The 23,702-nt window shown below is 33.7% G+C and overlaps 1 long non-coding RNA gene across 1 annotated transcript in view; it reads right to left on the bottom strand.

The window, feature by feature from the left end:
- LOC118148587 (uncharacterized) overlaps nucleotides 1-23,702 on the bottom strand; it is a 67,136-nt gene that overhangs the window by 6,185 nt on the left and 37,249 nt on the right. The window contains exon 2 of the long non-coding RNA XR_004735450.3: nucleotides 1,166-1,295. This is a non-coding gene — a long non-coding RNA (uncharacterized LOC118148587). The remainder of the gene's footprint in view (nucleotides 1-1,165; nucleotides 1,296-23,702) is intronic.

Below are 23,702 nucleotides of genomic sequence, written 5' to 3'. Positions count from 1 at the left end.
GTTAAATTTAGCACTTTACTATAAATTATACTTTCTGTGTACATAGATGAAATTAATTTGGGGTAGGGGCAATGTGAACTAAAATACATATTCTAAAAAGTTTGGGCTGGGCATGGTGGCTTTCGCCTGTAATCCCAGCACTTTGGGAGGCTGAGGCAGGCAGATCACGAGGTCAGGAGATCACAACCATCCCAGCTAACACAGTGAAACCCCGCCTCTAATAAAAATAGAAAAAATTAGCTAGGTGTGGTGGCACACGCCTGTAGTCCTAGCTACTCAGGAGGCTGAGGCAGGAGAATCACTTGAACCCAGGAGGCGGAGGTTGCAGTGGGCCAAGATCACGCCATTGCACTCCAGCCTGGGTGACAGGGCAAGACTCTGTCTCAAAAAAAAAAAAAAAGTTTGCAAATTCTGTTTTTGATCATTTAAAAGAGGAATACAGGGATGCATTAAGCCTTTCATCTGAAAGACAAAAAATAAAGGAACTAATATTAACATCTACTATGTGTCAAAATAAATCTTTCCTGTATTCAAGTCTCCCTTTCCAATTATCTTACTGAACTGACTGGTAAGATTTCTACCTTTGTTCTGGAATGTGTCAGAATCTTAGGGAATCTAGAACAATAAGAATATATCTATAAATCTATGTGCCCATAAAAAACATAAAGAAATACACAACTTTATATATGTATAATGTTCTACAGGGGCTAAATGCAACATAAAATATTCTTCTGGTAAAATTGTTATTCTAAACTATGTCAGCTTTTTTAAAGTTTATTTTACTTTTTATTTTGAAATAGTGTAAAACTTTACATAAATGTTGCAAGAGTGGTAGCTGACTCTCATTATCCTCGGTGTCCTCCCTGATTTGCTCAGCCCCATGCAGGGCTCATGCTAACACTGCTTTTACCATCTTCTTAATTTTCAGTCAGAGACAAACACTCACTTAAACACAGTAGCCTAAAGACTCTTTTGACTTCCCTATATATAAGTGTTTTGTCTGTTGTGCAGAGCAGTAGCATCTTTGCTGACTAGCAAGTACCTCTTGTACTTACCAACACAGCCCCAGTACTAGCCACATCCTTGGCTCCTCCTCGTGAATGCACTGGCTACACTGACTGTATCCTTGACCCAGATCAAGGGGAAGTAGAAAGGACCACACTACCTTTTTAAAATATCATTTGAATTATATTGAGGAATGCCAGGCATGTCCAGATGTGCTCTAGCTGAGTCTTCTGCTTCAAGACAAGGTTGTGCATCTCCATTTCCAACATTTCCCCTTTCCTTGTAAAGTTCTAAGGAAAAAAGTCCACATCAGAATTTATACAGAATACCAGCTCTACATTACTTTTCAAATGAAGCACGAAGAAGTTTGTAAAGTTTTAAATTTCATGGCAAATTCTATTTCTAGTTTTCTCTCACAATCAGCAACTATAGCAAACACTGAGTGGAGGAGGGAAACATGAGGGAAAATCCATTTCTCTCCTGCAATTAGAGGAAATAAACTCTATGGAATATTCTGCTTTATTGAATTGGATCTGAATCATCAAATGAAATACATTTTATCTACTATATCTGGCTTATTTATAGAATATGGTTTATTACATTATGCAGTAACTGGAAGGTATTGTGTGAGTCATTTAACTACTCACCAAGGTTCATTTAGTAAGAGGCCACCTCTGTTGCTCTATATGGTATGATAGAGACTTAAAAAAGAAGAATAAATTTTGCAACTATTATCAGTATTAGTTATAATGCCCCTTTGTTGTGCTAGGAGAAGATTTTTTTTATAGAAAAACAAAAGAAGCCAGTGACCTAAGAGCTAAACAATTTGTCTAATGTCTCAGCAAGATTGAGCAGCAGAAGATGAAGGTCTTGGGGATCTCTTCCAGTTCACAAACCAGTGGAACCCATTGTTCTCATAAATGCATGTAACTGACAAGAGGCTGCCTACTTCCCCCAGCACACAGAAATACACTAGTTAAATGCCTTTCTGGGTGAAAAAATGTCTCTAGGATACAGACTATTTTCTTACCCTCCTATGCTACAGGGAACAATTGGATTAAGTAAGACACCTTAGTAATCAGAGAAACCTGACAAGAATTAGGGAAAAGAGCTACCAGCTTAACATTTGTTCTTGAATGCAGAGGGATGAAATAGTGTTCAGATGCTCAGAAACTGTATCCCAAATGTAAAAAGTGATGTTTTTCCCCAAATAAAGTCATTTGATAAACACATGTACTTGTAAAACAGCCCACTCCAAACCACGTACTGCAGTGAAAAGAGGGTTGAAGATATCTTTTATTTGATGAACCATATGCACATCTTAGTATATGCTCACAACCTCATTACATATATAGAAACCCTTTGAAACAAACCAAACATGGTCACAAACTTTTTGAGCCTATTTTGGGAAATAGAACTACTGGGCAAGTTAAGCTTCAGGCCACAGACCAACCACAAGAGCCACAAGTATGGCTGAATGGACAAATTTGGAAACCCATAGTGCTGAGCCTGAGCTGTTCCTCAAAGGCTGGAGGCAGAGAAGTGAGCAATTACTCAGGGAATTACTGTATTTGTCCATATATGGCATATCTGAAAGTTGAAGCTGCAAAATTGTCATGGAGTTTTGTTCTATAGCCTAATCTCACCCATGGTTAAAGATCACTAGTATAAAATTCTGCTGGCTAGGTGGAACAATCAGAGTTTAGCTCTGCATATACAGATCTAGATACTTATAAATGTAGATATAGACAGATGATATAGATGCAGATATAGAAAGATAAAGATATAGCTGCCTATGGTGACTCACACCGGTAATCCCAACAACTCAGGAGGCTGAGGAAGGAGGATCACTTGAGCCCAGACATTCAAGACAAGACAACATAGTGTGACACCCCATCTCTAAAAAAATCTAAAAAATAAACAAATTAACTGGCTGTGGTGGCACACACCTGTAGCCCCACCTGCTTGGGAGCTGAGGTGGGAGGATCACTTGAACTTAGGAGTTTGAGACTGCAGTAAGCCATGATTGCACCACTGCACTCTAGTCTGGTTGACACAGTGACCTTGTTTCTAAAAAATAATTTGGGGATAAAAAATATATAATGTATATATATACACACACACACATATGCACATATATAATGTACATATTTCTAAATAGGGTATTAATTCTAGAACTGTACCAATAATGCCCAAGCATTTTTAAATGTTTCAGAGTAGATTTTCTTTAACTGGTGTTGAGTATCTCTGTGAGTATAAGGATATATTCTTGGGGAATTCAAGGAGTCTCAGTTTTTTTCAATGTTAGGGTTTTATTACTGTGATAACCTTTAAAAACTTCATACAGAATATTCTGGATCATCTAGATTGCTTTGGTAACCTTTAAAAAACTTAATAGAGAATATTCTGGATTGTCTGGAGGATCCCAAACTACCATTTGATTTGTGCTTACAAATTGATGCCACATAGTATTTCTGAAAGGGGAAAACAATGGCTTTAATATATAAACCATGCATTCACCCCCAAATGAAGGCCAAATGCTGTCATGATTTACTGTACAAAAGAAATTTTCACAGCAGTTCCCAAAGGGCAAATTGGGGTGAACTGAATCATCACATAACGGGGTGATACAGACCTAGCAGTCTCTGCCATAGGAAAGTCAGTAAAGGCAGCTCTTTGTGCCAGAGTCTCTTGCTCCATTTCTGTAACATACTTGGAACATGCACTAAGGGTAGAGGGAATCCGGAAACGATCACCAGTGTCACCATCTTGTAGGACGTGTTTTCCAGAAGGCTCTAGCAAAGCACATTTTTGTGTAATGGGGGCATAAAAAGAACCTCACCTTTAAGAACAGTACAAAATTGTAAAATAGCAAATTGGGGTAGAAATAGCTAAAATGAAAGAAATATCCTTGACAGAGACTTTGTAATGCAAATTAGATCTCTATTTAAAAATTCAATGTGTAGCAATTATAAATCAAAAGACTGAGAACTTTCTGAAAGTGTATATTCCATTCTTTCTATTCCACTCAATAAGTAAATTGTGAGTGCCAGTTGTACCAAATAGTGAAACACAGTTCCTACCCTTAGGGTATTTACGTTTTAAGAAAACAGACACACCTAAAGAGATAATTTTTGTATAATTTGGGTGCAGTGGGAGATAGAGAAGAACACTTTTGCAGCCTCATACAAAAGTAGGGACAAATAATCATGGAGCAAAGGAGGCCCACAACGAAGCACATCAGAATGAGAACTAGCAGTGGAGTCGCAGAATGCAAGTGATGAGAGATGAGTAACACCAAAATCCGCAGTAGAGATACTATCCTAGTACAACGGGGTTGGTCCTTTTGTTAAACACCAGCACACACTATGCAGGTATGTCATCTTAGATCACTGCATTTTCTTGGTACATTGTACTTAATTCACTTTGAGCTGCATTTTTTTTTTCATTTCATTTTTAAATACTTTTTAATGGGTAATAATTCAAAATTCAAAAAAGCATAAAAGGATATAAACTTTAAAAGTCTTATTCTCACTCCTGCCCTGTCTATCCCATTTTCTTCCTCAATTTCTTTTATAGGCTTCCAAGTATATTCAGTGTACATACGTAATCAATTACTTGTTTTCTCCTCCTCTTTCAAATGTACCATATCATACAACTGTTCTATGCCATGTGTTAACATAAAAATCTTCAACGTTCTTTTTTGTGTCTCTATAGTAGTCCCTTGCACAACTGTGCCATAATTGATTTAACCAGTCCTGTTATTGGACATTTAAACTATTGGCAGGGTGAGCTGCATTTTTTTTAACTCATCCCGTTGTTCTCAGAAAGCCACAAAGTACATCAGTGACTGCTTTCTTTTAAGTAGTGTCAAATAATTCTAGTATCCTGCAGTGCTTCTAGTTATCCCAAAAGACACTGCAAAATCCTAAACACAATTTTCATTTATTTCAAGATTCAAGAAAAAAGGAACAGTATTTGTGTAGGAAAATTATTTTTAATCCAAGGTGCCCCTTATGTCTTTAAAAGGGATGAAGAGTGCCTTATAAAACTAGCCCAAGAATCAGAACAACTCAGAATGGAATTGTGGTAAACCTGTGGTTTGGCTAGTTATTGGCATAGCCCAGACATATTTCTTAGGAGCCCCACTTAAGGTTTCGTTTTAATGTAAGTGTAACTTATAAGTAACGAGAGCTAAAGCGTCTTCTTTCACTGCTGCTTTGAGGTCCATGTCACAAATCAGCCAGAAAGATGGGTCCAGTGGGTCCATAAAACCTGTGGTAGTTGCATGCTCAGCCTTCAGTAGTGAGCCTACAGATCAGGAAAGCAAGTGGCAGACTTCAAAATGTTACAAGCTTCAAAGTAAATTCAAAGTAATGGGATCATGAGCTAGAAGTACGCTAAGAATCTGAATTTCAGTAGCTAGGAGTCTGGCATCAGGTTCCATATGTTGGAAACTGTGACTTTACTAGTAATAGTAACTTTTCTTTCCAGTCCCACCCAAATGCAAAGGATTCTGTTGTAATTTAGATATAGAGACTCTTAGAAATCCAGAGAAGAAGATACATATGTAACAGATAACGTTCGGTTTTAGTTGCAGTTTATGTTGGTGTTGGGCAGGAATTCTGCCTTCTGGAATGCTATTCAAACCAAACCCCAGACCCTTGGAGAGTGTTCTGCTTTATTTATTGTTCTGCAATATCGCCTGCCTTTTCCCAGTGTTCTTTGAGCTTAGGAAATATTTTTGTGTGTCCATTTTTTGCAGCATAGCTGCTGATTTCAGTGGAAAACGAATGGTGGAGTATTTATTCATGTATACAGTTGTTCTTTTCTTTTTGCATTCTTTAAGAATAAAATCTTATAACTTCATCCCCCCAGGTAGTGATAGAAGCCAGGCAGAGATTATTTAAAGGAAAAAATGAGATTAATATTTCAGTTTGAATGTCAAAAGCAGAGGGAACTTGGGCAGTATAAAAGGGTTATGAATTCACAGGCAATATAATCTGTAGTGTTTTATCTTCATATAGAACTAAAAAAAAAAAGATTTGGAACTCATTTTTTAGCCTGAAATATATATGTAACTTACTATAAAGTCAACTGTTTAAAAGAAAATTAAATATTCTATCAGGTACTTTACTTTTTTGTATTTCATTCATCTCACCTCTTTCTTGAAATCTCATTTCATAAGCATGTTTTATTAATGATCTATTAATAAGCATTCACTTAAAACATGACTGATTAAAAAGTAGACCTGATTTTAAGTAAGTGTCTTGAAAATGTTTCATTTATTGAATTCATTGAGGTTTAAGTTCTCATTTGTATAGCTAGAGGGTAAATTACAGATACTCATGCTTGTTTTATCATTATAATGAAAGCAGTACTGATATTTGCAACACTAATTAAAATTCTACTCTGATCTATATAAATGCAATCTCTTCCCCAAATATATTATTTTCAGATCTTTATATAAAATTTACTATATGTGTGTGTGATAATGAAAGTATCTATCTTTAGTGTAATATAATCAAGGTTAAGAAAAAGTAAAAATTAGGTTCTGACTTTTTAATACTGCAGGGTACATTTTTAGTGCCCTGCAGAGAGAATTAGCCACACGACTCCCAGTAACTTTAATGGAACCTGTATGGGCAAATTGTATGCTGAAATTTAGAGGAAGTTAACGTCAGTACAGTTTACTAGTTCCATTTTTTCTCTCTGTACTTTTAGTTTGAGCTACTTTTACTTTCTCATGATCTAGAAGGAAGATAAGTCAATACAAGTGATTAACATAAATGTTTGCCAAGCTTTATAAGCCCATGTTTTCTATACATCTGCCATGAAGTTAGAAATCTACAAAGTTTATAGTGTTTGTGATTCAATTATCAACTGAATTCAACTAAATAGTATGGTTTTTAAATATAAAAATTATAATTATCCTTTAAATATAATAAATATTGTAGAGTTTTTATTCTCCAGTTTGTATTCATATTACATATTTGCATTTGCAGTTACAATAGCAAATCAGAAACTTTAAGAATATTTTCAAAATAATTCATGTTGAAATAAAATCTTTGTATTACCATATTAGGTGTTTATATTTAAAATAAAATGTGTTTGGAATAGTATATATTGGTCTTATTAAAATATTATATATCACACTTAAGAACTGTTGAAAAAGACAAGAATAGGCCATTAAAAATTAAAACATCCTCATAAAAGATAAAGGAAGCAAATGTTCTTCACCACTATAATGATACCTTTCTGCAACTGAATTCAATTATCTGACAATGTAATGAAATCGTGATCAGGTAACATATGTAGTCAAAAGTGTTTAAGTGTTTAGAATTTATATTTACCACACAGGGAAGAAAAAAGAGAAATAAATGAAGATACTTCTAATCTCAACTCATCCAAGATGTTCATAGCACTATCAATTTGGAAACAACCAGGAATCTCTCTAGTCTCTCTTCCTCCCATCAAATAGACCTATCTGTATTTTAAATCATTTGGAAATTCACCATTTTAAAAAATTGCATTTTTTTTTTTAGAAAAAGAACACTGAATCTAAACTGAGGAGAATTTTTTTTTATATATATTTGGATAAATGTTGATTTATTTATCCAAATTAAAAAAAAATTCTCCTCAGTTTAGATTCAGTGTTCTTTATCTAAAAAAAAAATGCAATTTTTTAAAATGGTGAATTTCCAAATGATTTAAAATACAGATAGGTCTATTTGATGGGAGGAAGAGAGACTAGAGAGATTCCTGGTTGTTTCCAAATTGATAGTGCTATGAACATCTTGGATGAGTTGAGATTAGAAGTATCTTCATTTTTATTGTATCTTATTTGGGCATTTAAATAATCAAGACAGAACTTACAAGACAAAAAAAAAAAAAAAGACATGGTTTAATTGGGAATAAAAAGAAGACGTGAATGAGGACACCAAAATTAACATCATAATTAATTTCATCGGGACAGATGTCTCAGAAAATATCCAAATCTATCCCTCATTCATTTGTAAAGCAATTTTTATTAAGTACCCTCAATGTCATTATGCAACTTTTGGAAAAGGGTTAGGTGACAGACAAAACAAATTTCTTGTCAGCTTGGATCTGACATTCTAATGGAGCAGAAAAAAACAGAGGAGGAAAGAAAATTTAAGATTGTGATACATACTAAAAATGAGTTGTTGCAATTTTCACCAACCAAGAAGGCAGTTATTGGATTTTATTTATTTCCTTAACCTCTTCAATAACCCCATTTTACTCCTTGAAGTTAAAAGTAAATATAAATGTATCAGTAGATCTATATTTCTGGGCCATCTCATTGGGCCATTTCCCTTAAAAGGCATCCATATATTCAATAAACACATCAGTATTTACCATGCTTCGTAAGATCCATCTTATGTGTTTGTCATCATTCAATGATGGGCACTTTCATTGAAGTTTTTTAGTATCTTGCTCTTGTGGTTTGAATGTGTTTCATCCAAAATTCAGGTGTTGAAATTTAACCACCACTGTAACAGTATTAAGAGGTGGGACTTTCAGAAGGTGATTAAGTTATGGTTAAGTCATTAAGTCAGTACCCTTGAAAAAGATCTCCTCACGAGTTCTTCCTGATTGTCCGTTTACCTTCTGCATGTAAGGACAAGTGCTTTTCCCCTTCACAGGACACACACAGCACTGAGGACATCATCTAGGAAGTAGAGTCAAGTAGAATCTGGACCCTCACCAGACAATGAACCTGCCAATTGATCTTGAACTTCCCAGCCTCTAGAACTGTGAGAAATAAAATGTTGTATTTTATAAATTACCCACTCTGCAGCATTTTGTCATAGCAGCACAAATGGACTAAGACACCAACTTTTGCACTTTTCAGTCTTTTGGGTTGGTCCCCATGTCACCAGAGAAGTTCAAAGACTGGAAACCCAAGACTGGAAAAAAAAAAAGTCTTCAGAAGAGGTTAGTGAATGAGGATTTTTCTCCAAAGCAAAATGATTGTCACTGCATGATTATTTCTCATTCTGTGTGATTTTTCTATGTGGAGAACAAAGAAAAGTTTGAAAGATAAGTTTGAACATAGAATTTGGCTGCTTGTAATTCTATGAAATTACACTGACTGTCTTGTCTTCTATGTCAGACACTAAAACAGTTTCCTCTAACTAGCAGAAGAGATGCCAGTGCTTTTGTCTGTTATTTTCTCTTAATGCATAATTTATGTATGGCCCATTTATTGATAACAATGAAATGTTGTACCTGGAAATCTGCTCTCAAAAGAGCAGAATATACAGAATCAAACTGAACACTTTCAAAAGACAGATATGATTTTTACATTAAAAAAATCTTGCCCTAGTTAATTCTTTCTGAAAGTGTTGGATAAAATCCAGCAGAAATTATTCAATTATTAAAATAACCATATTTATCACATTAAACAAGAATTTTAACTCTTCCCTGGTTTCTGATAAATCCCAAGGGAAATTAAACATGATGGCATACTCCAGAAGAGGAAATATTTCCACGAAGCACCATTTTTGTTATTCCTTTCAAGGCAGAGAAACTTTACTATTCACTTTACATGTATTTTCCTTGCTTAACACAATGATGAAACATATTGTAAACGATAATAAAATATATAATAGCTAATAATTACAAAGTAATTAATGTTCATGAGGCAATGAGCTGAACAGTTTGTACATATTATGTCATTTAATCTTTGCAAAAATCCAACAGTTTTGGTACTATTACTGTGTCATGTTACCAATAAAAAGATATTAAATATTTTGCCAAAGTTATCTCAGTTGGTAAGAGAAAGAGCTGGTATTTAAGCTCAAGTATCTGACTCTAGAACCATACTATTTTCCATTGCCTTGTTTAAAGCAGATACTCAAAAACACATTTACATTAAATTAAAATCTTGCTAGATTTAGTCATCTGGAGATAAGCCACTAGAAAGATGTAAACTTCTGGATACATGTCTGGGGTAAAAAGTAAAATATTAATAGATTAAATAATTTTATCTATTCCAAATGTTTTAAGCCTTGTAGAAGTCTTGAACTACAAAGGATTGCAGCAGTCATTCAAGGCCAATCCCTGCAATGTTCAGAGGTGGATCCAAACTCTTCTGGGTCTAGAGAGGTGATTTAGTTATTAAATGCCATATAGCTTACTAGTAGCAAAGTCCAATTTGCTAATTTCCATGGAAAAAATTAATTATGCCCTACTGTTTATTTTTATTTATATATTTATTTGTGAGACACTTGCCCATACCTGCATTATTACCTATATTAGCTTTATATAGTGTATTAGTCCATTTTCACACTGCTGTAAGTACATACCCAAGACTGAGTCATTTATAAAGTAAAGAAGTTTAATTGGCTCACAGTAGTTCAGCATGGCTGAAGAGGCCTCAGGAAACTTACAATCATGACTGAAGGCAAGGGGGAAGCAAAGTACCTTCTTCACAAGGCAGCAGGAAGGAGAATGAATGTAGGAGAGCTACCAAACACTTACAAAACCATCAGATCTCTTGAGAACTCACACACTATCATGAGAACAACATGGAGGAAACTACCTCCATGATTCAGTTACCTCACACAATCTCTACCTTGACACGTGGGAATTATGGGGATTATAGGGATTACAATTCAAAATGAGATTTTGAGTGGGACACAGTCAAACCACAATATGTAGTATGGCAGAGAGAAATTTAAGGTCCCTCCATTACCCGTACATCCTAGGATCTATGCCTTTGCGTGATTTATTTCCTTTAAATGTGGATAAGACCTGTAACTTATGCTTTTACCTAAAAGAATGTAGCAAAGGTGGTGTGGCGGTATGCACATTATTACTTTTGTGTAATTATATGTATATGTTAATGTAAGTTCATAGCTCCCATTTAACTTTAGTTTCTGTCTCTCTTTCTCTCTCCCTGTCTCTCTCACTCTCTCTCTCTCACCCCAGACACACAGACACACACAGACACTCTCTCTCTCTCTCTCTCTCTCTCTTTTCCTGGCTTTTGTGAAGCAAGCAGCAATGTTAGAAGGCATATGTGGCAAGGAATTGAGGGCAGCTCCTAGGAGCTAAAGGGAGCTTCCAGCCAACAGCCTGCAAGGATCTGCAGCTGCCACCCTGCAAGAAAACAGGCCTCTGCATCCTACAACCACAAGGAAATGAATCATTGTAATAACCTGATGAATTTGGAAGTAAGTCCTTCCACAGTCAGGCCTTCAGATAAAAACCCAATCCTGAATGACACTTTGACTGCAGCCTTTCAGAGAAATCGGCTAATCTGTGTTCAGACTTTTAATGTATAGAAACTATTAGATAATAAATGTCTTGTTTTAAGCCACTACATTTACGGTAACTTCTTATACAGTAGAAAAATAATACATACACTCAGCCTTATAATAGCAAGAATCTAACACTGACTTTAATTATTGTCAAACTAAATAAGGTTAACCTAGTTAACATTTAGTGACTTTTTGTATAGTCAGAGGACTCGAATGAATATATCTTGAATGAAAGGAATGATAACATATCATTAGTATAAAATCAATAAGGAAGAGGTAAAATCTGATTATGGTTTAATTGTATTATTTATTTTTTAAAAAATTTATTGCCTGACAATTGCACTTTTTCTTTTATTTGTATGTAATAAAGAGAGAGCATTGTAAGCAACAATAGCTTTAGCTGGGATTTCAACATTAGAAAAGATGAAGAAATTACTTAGCCTCTAGAAATTTACTAATGTGACTTTTCTACATCTGTGGTGTGTATGTTGCTATTATAGCTCTTTCTGTATAACTTTAGGGTCAATACTATGAGAATTCATCAGTGTAGCTTTTGTACAGTCATTTCCATTTTTAAGCTCATTAAAAGAACTGCTTTTGACTTCATTCCCCATTTCAAGAACCCTAAATCACACTTCAATGGACATTTACTTTATTCCTATGTTATTCATGCATTCTAAGAGGCCTACTAAATGGCCTTCAAAAAGAAAGTAACTATAGAAAGCAGATATATGGATTTGAGTGCTCAATGAAAATGCTGCCCTATATTTTAAATGTGACTACTCATAAAATTAAGATACAATGGAATGATTTCTATGGTTAATATTTGTCATTGACTGTAACATTACTATTATAGGCAGATGAAGTGAAATACAATAGCCTTTAAAATAATCTTGATTTTAAAAACCCATGTCTTCATTTTGTACCCTTAAAAAGACTGTCATATTTTTTCCTTTCTAGAGATCAAAGATTTCTGGGGTCATGGACAATAAAGCAGATCTTGCTTATACTAAGAAAATATAAAATCATCCAGTTTGTTTCATTTTCTAGATGAAGATTTTGAAGTATAGAGAGAGACCAACCCAAGGACAAAAAAGTAGATAATGGCAGTATAGCACTAGAAATCTCTTCTGAGTTTAACTAATGAACATAGGCCTCTAATTTTTTTATTCATTTATCAGAACTTAGTAACTGAATCACAAAGGCAGGACAGACAAGTTATTTGTTTTGTCTTATCTTAGATGATAACAATGTAGCTTTAAGAAACATTCACTTCTCCTGTTGTACTTTCTGACACAGCAAGGATACCAAGTAAAGACTAATAAAAGGAAATTTGAAGCAATGATTTTGCAAAAGAAAGAAAAGATTCTCAAGAAAGTATAATTTAGGAAGAGTAGGAATATACAGTGGCAATATATCACGTAATTTTTGGAAGGAGCTAGGGTATTTATTTATTAATAAATAGTGTAACTCAAAAGTGTTTGCTGAATGGAAAATATTAACTTCTGCACTTTGGAAAGAAGCTAGTTACCATTCATTATTCTACCCACATATAACAAAAGCCGCTAATTTTTTTAGACTAAAATTTGAAAAAATTTAAAAAGTAAAATTTAATCCTAGATCATACATAACACATGAAAGAGTTCAAAGTTTATTTCTTGGTATTATTAATTTTGTATCAGTTTAGGATTTTACAATCTCTGTAAATGTTATATACACAATATTAGATGAAAAGTTTAATAAAATAATGGTAACCTTAATTAATTTCAGAAAATTCAAAATAGCCAAATGTCACCAAACTCTATTTATATTTAAAACTAAAAATATATTGTATTTTAGTTTTTTCCTCACTCCAGAATGCAATACTTTATTTTTCTTATCTACTTAGAAACAAAAGAGTAAAAGTAGATAGAAAAATTAATATTATTCTTTTTTAATGTAACTTTTGGCTAAAAGTTCAGTAATCTAAAAGAAGACCTCATGAAACAACCTGGTTCAGAGGTGCACAACAGAGTAACAATTAAAATATAAAAGTTTTTAAATTAGATAACTTACTGGTTTTCACTGACTTTTGTTGGTTGTGAACAGTGTGTGAACTGTGGAACTCTTTATAGAACTGCATGGTTTTCATATTCGTTATGCCTGCGTGCATATATGTGTATAGATAATTGCTATGCCTTGCACCAAGGATATGAACTGTGCAAAATTACTGTAAGAAGTTGTAAATGATGTATGAAATGAGAAATCTTTGCCCACTGGCAGTACATGGATAGAACAGAGATAGTGACATGCAATCGCGTCTCTGTCATTTGTCATAGTATTCATCTTAAAAAAGGCAAACATATCATTAAACCCGAAGTGTAAATCATGCATACTAAACAATATATTTCATTGCTTCCTTTTTAAGTCCTACTTTTTTCTTAAAAACCAGTTTACAAAAACTTTTGTACTCAAGGCAAATATAAAAAATTTCTAAGTTAATGATTTTGATTACTCATTCAAAATCTTCAATGCAAAAAATTCTAAAGAGCATCATACATATATATGCCTTTATACTTATATTCAGTATTGCAAGTTTCCAGAATTGCCATCCAAGATACACCTTTTTGTGAGGACGTACGCAGAAGCTTTATCTGTGATGATTAACTTACTACTATTTTAAAACATCTGAGAGTAGAAGTGATATTTTCATTTTGTATCTTGATGTCTGAAAGACTTCAAATTTCACTCATTGTTGACTGGCACAAACGATAGCATCAACATTGTTCTTCTAAACTATCATTAATCTAAAATTATTGTGGCTGACTTCTCACTCTCACTGACCAATCCTCAAATCAATTACTTAATCAAACAATTGAGGTAATTAAACTTTTGCATATTCAATGCCGTCTTGTCATAGAATTTCCCAGTATGAGGAAAACAAACCTGAGAACAAAAATCAAATGACAATACACGTGGTCTTCCAGATTCTCGATTGTCTGTGAAAAGTTTGGAAGCCACCACTATATCCTAACAACCAGCCAAAAGCTGAAAAAACTGAAAAATCAACAACACTTCTGAGAGTCATACAAGATGTGAGATCACAGAGCAAACCTCTGCCTCCAAAATTGTAAAGACCAACAGGCAAATACAGAGGATTAAAACTTAGGGAAGAAGAAACCCACAAGCTGAAGCCTCCACAGGAACCAGTGGTGGGGTAGAAAAATCCGAACTGTAATTGATGAACTGTTAAAGATTCAGTGAAAACAACTCAGAGATAAAAACTCCAGAAAGATCCAGTCCATGGGTGAGAGGTGGTGTTCCCCACTCTTGGATCTATTTTACCACCTGGGGTTCTACCAGATTCTCACAGTGAATGTCAGAGAAAAATCCCCTCATGACTCTGGTGGCATAAGGAGAAAGGAACCGTTTTCAAATATACCAGAACATTCTGTTCTTATCATGGCCTGAAAAGAAATACCAACTTTAGCTGATTCTAACCTTCCAAAAGGAAGAAGGAAAATACTCAACTCTAGCCCACTCTAGCCATTCTGCCCCACTGAAGCAGTATGAAGAGAGACTGAGAAGCATGTGTAAAGTTCAGTCCAAAGACAAAAAGAAAAAATAAATAAATACATAAACAGAAAAAAATTAAATCTTACTAAAAGACTGAGACCTAATCATAGGACAGCAATATGCTTCACACACACACACACACACACACACACACACAATCCCTTTTCACCACATTACTAAAGGCCTATTTACAGCACTTAACAGAAAAAACGTGCAAGAATACATGGGTAATGTAAGCACAGAGATGGAAATTCTAAGAAAAAAAAAAGTGTTGTGAAATAAAACCACCTACTTAAGACTGAGCAAAAAGAACAAGCTGGTGACATTATACTACCTGACTTCAAAAGTTACCACAAAGCTGTAGTAATCAAAACAGCATAATAGTGGCAAAACAGACACATACACCAATGTAACATAATAGAGAATATATAAATTTATATATTTTTATAGCAGATATAAATTTATACCAGATATAAATCCATACATTCACAAATGATTTATCTTTGACAAAGGTGCTAAGAACATGCAATGAAGAAAGGAAAGTTTTTATTATTTATTTATTTTTACTTTATTATAGCAGCACTATAATAAAGTAGTGCTGGGAAAACTGGATAACTAAATGCAGAAGAAGGAGACCCCTATCTCTCACTCTACACATGAATCAAATCACTGAATTGAAGATTTAGTGTAAGACCTCGAACTGTAAAACTACTAAAACAACACATTGAGGAAATGCTTCAGCATATTGGTCTGGCAAAGATTTGTGTAAGACCTCAAAAGCATAGTCAAGCAAAGCAAAAATGGACAATTGGGATTATATAAAGCTAAAAAGATTCTGTAAGGCAAAGAAAACAATCAACAAAATGAAGAGATAACCCACGGAATGGGAAAAAAAATTCGGAAACTGTCCATAGGACAAGGAATTAATGGCCAGAATATAAAGAAGCTCAAATAACTCAATAGCAAAAGAAAAAAGAAAACAAAAAATAGATTTTAAAATTGGCAAAAGATCTGAACAGATATTTCTCAAAAGAATTCATAAAAATGGCCAACAGGTATATGAAAAATGTTCAGCATTCCTAATCATCATAGAAATGCAATCAAAACGACAATGAGATATCTTGCTCCAGTTAAAATGACTCATATCAAGAAGAGAGGTTATAATAGTTGCTGGCAATAATGTGGAGAAAGGAGAACCCTCAAACACTGTGATGGGAATGCAAGTTAATAGAACCACTAAGGAGAACAGGATGGAGATTCCTCAAAAAGCTAAAAATAGAACTACCATATGAGCCAACAATTCTGCTACTGGGTATATATCTAAAGGAAAGGAAACCAATATATCAGAGATATCTGCACTCTCATGTCTACTGCAGCACTGTTCAAAATTGCCAAAACATGAAATTAACTGAAGTGCCCATCAACAAACCAATTAATAAAGTATGGTATTATATGCACCATTTTACTCAACCATTAAAAATAATAACATTCTGTCATTTGCAGCAACATTTACAGAACTGGAGTCAATTATGTTAAGTGAAATAAGCCAAGAACATAAAGAAAAATATTGCATGTTCTCAGTCATATATGGGAACTAAAACATAAAACAGGTCTCGTAAAGATAAAGAGTAGAACAATGATTACCAGAGGCCAAGAAAACGAATAAGGTGAAGGAGGAAAAAATATGCTTATTACCACTGAATCTCACACTTAAAAATGGCAAAGATGGTAAATTATATATGTATATTTTTTAAATGAAGTAAAATTTTAAAATACCAATCTAGAACACTATACTCAGTTAAATTATCTTTTAAAAGAGAAGGAAAAATAAAAACTTTCTCAGACAAACAATATTGAAGATATTTGTTGCCAATAGAGTTACCTTGCAATAAATTTTTAAAGTCCTTTAGAAAGATAGAAATGGTTTCAGGTCTTATATTTAAGCCTTTGAACTATCCCTGCGTTCCTGGTATGAAACCAGGAATTTAGGGTTTTCTAGGTATCTTGCATTGGTTTTAGTATAAGGTAAGAGATGAGGACCCAGTTTCATTCTTCTACATATGACTTACAAATTATCCTAGCATCATTTGTTAAATAGAGTGCCCTTTCCCCACTTTATGTTTGCATTTCACTTTGCTTTGTTGAAGATTAGTTGTTTGTAAGTATTTGGCTTTATTTCTGGGTTCTCAATTCTGTTCCATTAGTCTGTGTGCCTATTTTTATACCAGTACCACGCTGTTTTGTTAACTACAGCCTTGTAGTATATAGTGTGAAGTTGGGTAAAGTGATCCTTCCGGATTTGTTATTTTTGCTTAGTCTTGCTTTGGCTCCTTGGGCTATTGTTTTGTTCCATATGAATTTTACAGTTTGTTTTTCCCAGTTGTGTGAAGAATGATGGTATTTTGATGGGAATTGCATTGTATCTGTAGATTGCTTTTGGTAGTACGGTCATTTTTGCAATATTGATTCTACCCATCTATGAGCATGGGAAGGTTTTCCATTTGTTTGGATTGTCTCTGATTTCTTTCAGAAGCATTTTGTAGCTTTCCTTACAGAGATCTTTCGCCTCTTTGGTTAGATATATTCCAAAGTATTTTATTTTATTTTATTTTATTTGCAGCTCTTGTAAAAAGGATTGTGTTCTTGATTTGGGTCTCTGCTTGGCCATTGTTAGTATGTAGCAGTGTTACTGATTAGTGAACATTAATTTTGTATCTTGAAATTTTACTAATTCACTTATCAGATCTCAGGGCTCTTTGGATGAGTCTTTAGGGGTTTCTAGATATATAGTTATATCACCAGTGAACAGTGACAGTTTGACTTATTTATTTGGATGCCTTGATTTCTTTCTCTTGCCTGGTTGCTCTGGCTAGGACATCCAGTACTATGTTGAATAGAAGTGTCATGTTCCACTTCTTAGGGGGAATGCTTTCAGCTTTTTCCCATTCACCATAATATTGGCTGTGGTTTTACAATAGATGGCTTTTAAAAGCTGGTTCTTAGGAAAAAAAACATACCTATATGTATGTCTCTTCTATGCCAACTTTGCTGAGGGTTTTAATCAGAAAGCGATGCTGGAATTTGTCAAATGCTTTTTCTGTGTCTAGTGAGATGATCATATAATTTTTGTTTTTAATTTTGTTTATCTGAAGAATCATGTTTATTGACTTGTGTATGTTAGACTATCCCTGCATTTCTGATATGAAACTCACTTGATCATCATGTATCATCCTTTTTATATGCTGTTGGTTTTAGTTCACTAGTATTTTGTTGAAGATTTTTGAAACTATCTTCATCAGGGATATTGGCCTGTAATTTTCTTTTTCTGTCATCTCATTTCCTGAATTTTTAATTAGGGTGTTATTGGCTTCATAGAATAATTTAGGGAGAATTCCACTTTTGTCTATCATTTGCAAGTTTCACTAAGATTTGTACCAATTCTTCTTTGAATGTCTGATAGAATTCACCTGTAAATTCATCTGGTCCTGGACTTAACTTTGTTGGTAATTTTTTTATTACTGTTTCAATCTTGCTACTTGTTATTAATCTAGTAAGAGTTTCTATTTATCCCTAATTTAATCTGAGAGGGTTGTGTATTTCCAGGAATTTATATTAAACATCTCTGAATTTTCTAGTTTGTGCACATAAAAATGTTCATAGTAGCCTTGAATGATTTTGTGTGTGTGTGGTATCAATTGTAATGTCCCTCTTTTGATTTTTAATTGATCCAATCTAATTATTTAAATCTAATTGATCCAAATCTAATTATTCAGATCTTCTTTCTTCTTTTCTTGGTTAATGATTAATTCTTCTATTAATTTTACTTATCTCTTCAAAGAATCAGCTTTTTGTTTCATTTGTCTTCTGTATTATTATTATTATTTGCTTCAATTCCATTTAGTTCTACTTTAATCCTTGTTATTTATTTTCTTCTGCTGGATTTGGATTTGGTTTGTTCTTGTTTCTCTTGTTCCTTGAGATGTGATCTTAGACTGTCTATTTGTATTTCTTCTTTTGATGTAGCTATTTAATGCTATAAGCCTTCCTCTTAGAACTGCTTTTGCTGTATCCCAGAGGTTTTGCTAAATTTTGTCACTGTTATCATTCAATTCAAAGAAATTTTGGGTTCCATCTTGATTTCACTTTTGGCCCAAAGATGATTCAAGAGGAGACTATTTAATTTCTAAGGTTCTGCATAGTTTTATTTATAAAACTTCTAGTTTTATTCCACTATTTTCTGAAAGAACACATGACATAATTTTGATTTTATGAAATGTATTGAGACTTGTTTTTGTGACCTATGGTATGACCGCCTATCTTGGAGAATGTTCCATGTACTCATGAAAATAATGTATATTTGCAGTTGTTGGATAACATTTTATGTAAATATGTGTTAAATCCATTTGTTCTGGGGTACCATTTAAGTTTATTGTTTCTTTGTTGACTTTCTGTCTGGATGACCTGTCTAATGCTACCAGTGGAGTATTAAAGTTTCCCACTCTTATTACGTTGCTGTATATCTTTTTTCTGAGGTCTAGTAGCAATGGTTTTATAAATTTAGAAGCTCCAACCATAAATATTCTAGAGGATAACATCCATAAAAACTCTTGTAGACACTGGTTTAGGCAGAGTTTATGACCAAGAACCCAAAAGCACATGCAAGAAAAACAAAAATAAATAGAGTGGCCTAATTTATCTAAAACGCTCTGCACATCAAAAGAAACAATGAGCAAGGTAAACTGACAACCCACAAAATGGAAAAAATCTTCTCAAACTATGTGATATGGTTTGGCTTTGTGTTCCCACTCAAATCTCACCTTGAATTGTAATAATCCAAACATGTCAAGGGCAGGACCAGGTGGAGATAAATTAAATTATAGGGATGATTTCCCACATACTGTTCTCGTGATAGTGAGTGACTTCTGACAAGGTCTGATGGTTTTATAAGAGGCTCCCCCTTCACTCTCCTCTCATTCTCTCTCCTGCTGCTTTGTGAAGAGGTGCCTTCTGCTGTGATTATAAGTTTTCTGAGACATTTCAGTCATGTGAAACTGTGAGTCAATTAAACCTTTTTTTAAAAAAATAAATTACTCAATTTCTGATATTTTTTTCCAGCAGCATGAAAGTGGACTAATATCCTATGCACTTGACAACTAACTAATATCCAGAATCGACAAGGAACTCAAACAAATCAGAAAAAAAAAATGAACTGATTCCATCAAAAAGTGGACAAAAGACATGAATAGATAACTCTCAAAAGAAGATATTTTCAAATGGCCAACAAACATGAAAAAATGCTCAATGTCACTAATTACCAGGGAAATGCAAATTAAAACCACAATGATATAACACTTTACTCATGCAAGAATGACCATAATTTTTTTAAAAAATGGATGTGGTGAAAAAATAACATTTATACTGCTAGTGGTAGTATAAACTAGTACAATCATTATGGAATACAGTGTGGAGAGTTCTTAAAGAACTGAAAGTGGAACTACCATTTTACTCAGCAATCTCATTACTGGGTATTTACCTTTAGGAAAATAAGTTTTTTTCATTATATGAAAAAAAAAACCACTGTACATGCATGTTTAGAGCAGCACAATTCACAGTTGCAAAAATATAAAACCCCAGCCTAAATGCCTATCAGTCAATGGTGGAAAAGTGGGGGGATTAAGTTAAACAGTAGAATTTTTATTAGTTTTCCTTTCACATATTTGTATGTTTGTACATGCAATCAATGTTAAGTTATCATCAGTTTAAAATAATAGGTTATGAGATAGCATTTGCAAGGCTCATAATAATCTCAAATCAAAAAGCATACAATGGATACACAAGAAATAAAAAGCAAGAAATTACAGCATATCACCAGACAAAATCACCTTTATTTACTAAGAGGAAGACAGAGTTAAAGAAAAGAAGAAAGAGAAGACTGCACCTGTTATTTTTTGACTTTTTAATAATGGCCATTCTGACTGGTGTGAGATGGTAGCTCCACGAGGTTTTGATTTGTATTTCTGTAATCATCAGTGATATTGATTTGTATTTCTGTAATCATCAGTGATATTGAGTTTTTATTTGCATATGCTTATTGGCTGTATGTATGACTTGTTTTTTAAAGTGTTTGTTCATGTTCTTTACCCATTTTTAATGGGGTTGTTTGCTTTTTCTTGCAAATTTGTTTAACTTATAGCTGGAGACTTCAGTACTCCACTTTCAGCATTGGAAAGATCTCTGGGACAGAAAATCAACAAAGAAACATCAAATGTAATCTGCACTGTAGGAAGAACTGATCTAATAGATATTTACAAAACATTTTATTAAATATATGTTGAATACGCACTCTTCTTCTCAGCATGTGGATCAATCTCAAAGTTAGACTGTATATTAGGAAATTTAAAAGTCTTTAAATATTTAAAAGAATCGAAATAATATCAAGTATCTTTTCTGACCACAACAGAGTAAAACTAGAAGTCAATAGCAAAAATGATGTTAGAATATATACAAAAACATGGATATTAAACAGTATGCTCCTGAATGACTAATGGGTCAATAAGAAATTAAGAGGAAATTTTAAATAATTTTTGAAATGAATAGTAATTTTAGCACAGCATCCCAAAACCTGTGATTACTGAGTAAAGTTTACAGCTATAAGTGCCTATATCAAAAAATAGAAAAACTTCAAATAAATAAATGAATAAAATAGCACCTTAAAGAACTAGAAAAGCAAGGGGAAACTCAACTCAAAAATAAGAGAAAAAAGGAAATACGAATCAGAGCAGAAATAAATGAATTTGAAATGATGAGAACAATTTAAAAGATCAATGAAACAAAAAGTTGGTTTTCCAAAAAAATAAACAAAATGGAAAAACATTTAGCCAGACTAACTAAGGAGAAAAGAGAAAAGACCCAAATAAGTAAAATCAGAGATGAAAAAAAGACATTACAACTGTTCGCACAGAATTCCAAGGAACATTAGTAGCTACCATGAACAACTATATACCAATAAATTGGAAAATTTAGAAATAATTGATACATTCCTAGACACATACAACCTACCAAGACTGAACCATGAAGAAATCCAAAATTTGAACAGACAATAACAAGTAATATGACTAAGACCCATAATAGTTTCCCAGTTTTTTTTTAAAAAAGCCTGAGAACTCATAGATTCATTGCTGAATTCTACCAAACATTTAAAGAAGAACAAATACCAATCGTACTCAAAATGTTCTGAAAAATAAAGGAGGAGGGAATGCTTTCAAACTCATTGTATGAAGCCAGTATTACGCTGATACCAAAACCGAAGACACAGTTTAAAAAGAGAAAACTACAGACAAACATCTCTGCTGGATATTGATGCAAAAATTATCAAAAAATGCTAGCAAATCAAATTCAACAACACACTGAAAAGGTCATTCATTATAATCAAGTGAGATATAACCCTGAGTCAAGAATGATTTATCATATGCTAATCAATCAATGCAATTCATCATATCACTAGAATGAAGGACAAAAACCATGTAATTATTCAATCAAAACTGTAAAAACATTTGATAATGTTCAACATCTCTTCATGATAAAATCCCTGAAATAGCTGGGTATGGAAGGAACATAATAAAAGCCATATTTGACAGACCCTTAGCTAGTTTTATAATTAATGTGGGAAAAAGATAAGCCTTTCCTCTTAAATACTGAACATCACAAAGATTCCTACTCTTATTCAACATGGTACTTGAAGTCCCAGCTAGAGCAGTCAGACAAGAAATAGAAACCAAGAGAATCCACTTTGGACAGAAAGAAGTCAAATTATGCCTGTTTGCAGATGATATAATCTTATTTTTGGAAAAAACTAAACATTCCACACCTACACACACACAAAAAAACTATTAGAACTGATAAATAAATTTGGTAATGTTACAGGACACAAAATCAACATGAAGAAATAAGTGGCATTTCTATAGGCCAACAGTGAACAATCTGAAAAAGAAACCTTAAAAGCAATCCCATTTACACTAGCCACAAATAAATTTAAATACCTGGAAATTAACCAAAGAAGTGACAGATCTCTACAATAAAAACTATATAACACCAACGAAAGAAATTGAAGGTGTCACCAAAAAAAGAAAGATATTTCATGCTTATTGTTTGGAAGAATCAATGTTACAATGTCCATACTACTCAAAGAAATCTATAGATTCAATACAATCCCTATCAAAATCCAAATGTCATTCTCGAAAGAAATAAAAAAAAATTCCTAAAATTATATGGACCCACAAGAGCCCGGAATAGCAAAAGCCTGAGCAAAAGAATGAAACTGGAGGAATCACACTACCTGATTTTAAATTATACCACAGAGCAAAAGTAACCAAAGCAGCATTGTACTGGCATAAAAAGAGACATATAAACCACTGGAACATAATAGAGAGCCCAAAAACAGATCCACCTACCTACAGTAAACTCATTTGATAAAGGTGCCAAGAACATACATTGGGGAAAAGACAGTCTCTTCAATAAATGGTGCTGGGGCTGGGTGTGGTGGCTCATGTGTATAATTCCAGCACTTTGGGAGGCCAAGGCAGGTGGATCACAAGGTCAAGAGACAAAGACCATCCAGGCCAACATGATGAAACCCCATCGCTACTAAAAATACAAAAATTAGCTGGGCATGATGGCGTGCCTGGAGTCTCAACTACTTGAGAGGCTGAGGCAAGAGAATAAGTTGAACCCAGGAGGCGGAGGTTGCAGTGAGTTGAGATTGCACCACTGCACTCCAGACTGGGTGACAGAGTGAGACTCTGTCTCTAAATAAATATATAAATAAATAAATAACCAAAAAATAGTGCTGGGAAA

The sequence above is a fragment of the Callithrix jacchus genome, chromosome 16 (genome assembly GCF_049354715.1).
Source record: "Callithrix jacchus isolate 240 chromosome 16, calJac240_pri, whole genome shotgun sequence".
Lineage (NCBI taxonomy): Eukaryota > Metazoa > Chordata > Mammalia > Primates > Cebidae > Callithrix > Callithrix jacchus.
Note: the sequence above shows the minus strand (reverse complement) of the source record. Positions and strands in the feature narration are given on the sequence as shown.